The sequence below is a fragment of the Piliocolobus tephrosceles genome, chromosome 17 (assembly GCF_002776525.5).
Source record: "Piliocolobus tephrosceles isolate RC106 chromosome 17, ASM277652v3, whole genome shotgun sequence".
NCBI classification, from domain to species: domain Eukaryota; kingdom Metazoa; phylum Chordata; class Mammalia; order Primates; family Cercopithecidae; genus Piliocolobus; species Piliocolobus tephrosceles.
The window spans coordinates 57,454,056-57,455,516 of NC_045450.1; positions in this window are offsets into that span (position 1 = coordinate 57,454,056).

The window sequence follows — 1,461 nt, forward strand, 5'->3', positions numbered from 1 at the left end:
TGTACTAAGCCTGCAATTAAAGTATTCTAGACATACAGTTAGTCTGAATGAGACAAACTGAAGCAATGGATAATAGGTGATTTTTTTTTTTTTTTTTTTTTCCTTTTGAGACAGGGTCTCCCTTTGTCGCCCAGGTTGGAGTGCAGTGGCTCGATTGGCTCACTGTAACCTCCGCCTCTCGGGTTCAAGCGATTCTCCTGCCTCCGCCTCCCAAGTGGCTGGGATTACAGGCGTGCGCCACCCTGCCCAGCTCATTTTTTTTGTATTTTTGGTAGAGAAGGGGTTTCCCTATGTTGGTCAGGCTGGTCTCGAACTCCTGGCCTCAAGTAATCTGCCTGCGTTGCCTTCCTAAAGTACTGGGATTATAGTTCTTCAAAAGTGAAGAAATTACTATTTTTTTTTGCTGTCTAATTTCTTACACGTTACTTGAAGATTCAACAACCTGTGTACGAGGTGAAGCCCTAAAAATCCGCAAGTCTAGAAGCCTTCCTAGAAAAATTTAGGAGGAATTCAGAGTACTTTCCGAGAAACCGATTGGATCTTCAATTTAGAATTTCAGAATTATAATGGCTATTATGAATCCCCACTATACGTTAGGCACTTTGTATGCACTAAATCTTCATAACTACTTGGCAGATTTTAATCTCTCACAGCCTAAGAACGAAAGGCTTAGATCAAGTAACTTGCACAGGGGTATAGAGCTAAAGAAGGGCAGAGTGGAGATCTGGAATCAGGTTGACTGACTCCAAATTTGGTTCATTGGCCACAAAACTACCATCACTGAAAGAACGAACAGAAAAATACAAAACAAACAACGAAAAGAAAATGTTACCTTTTAAAAGTTTTTTTTTTTTTTTCTGAATCAGCCTTGCAAATAAATCATAAAACGGCTCACAGGCCATATTACTGCTTGAAGCAGAGCACTGAATTCTGATCATTTTGCTCCAGGAGGAGGAAAGGGAATTAAAACACGGCTGGGAGGTGAGCTGACGTTTTGTACGAGGTTGGGTTGAATTTGCTTAAGAAGGTCACACGCATCTCTGATAAGGAAGAGAAAAGGCCTTGCCAAGGTGAGTATTCTCAACAGTTCGTTCAACGGCTTGGCAAGTGAGGGAAGTTACAAGAGCCACCCTGGGCGGAGGGCAGCGTCCTGTCACAATTGACAGGTGCCGGCGCCACCTGCTTCTTCCTCCCGCGGGTTTCTTAGAGGGGAGGGAAAGCAGCAAATAACCCTCCTTGCGCTCTAGTCCTCCAAGCCTAGGGCGGCGGGCAGTGGAGGCCCCGCGCCCTGCGGTGGCGCCAGGTTACGCCAGGCCGGCCGCCGCTGGGATGCGGCTTGGCGGCGCCCGGGCCACTCGGCGCCCGCTGCTACGCAAGTCCAGCGGGGCTGCGGAAGGGGCGGGTCCGGCATGGCAGCGGGAGGGGCGGGGCTGGCGAGCCGCCGGAGGGGCGGAGCCGGCG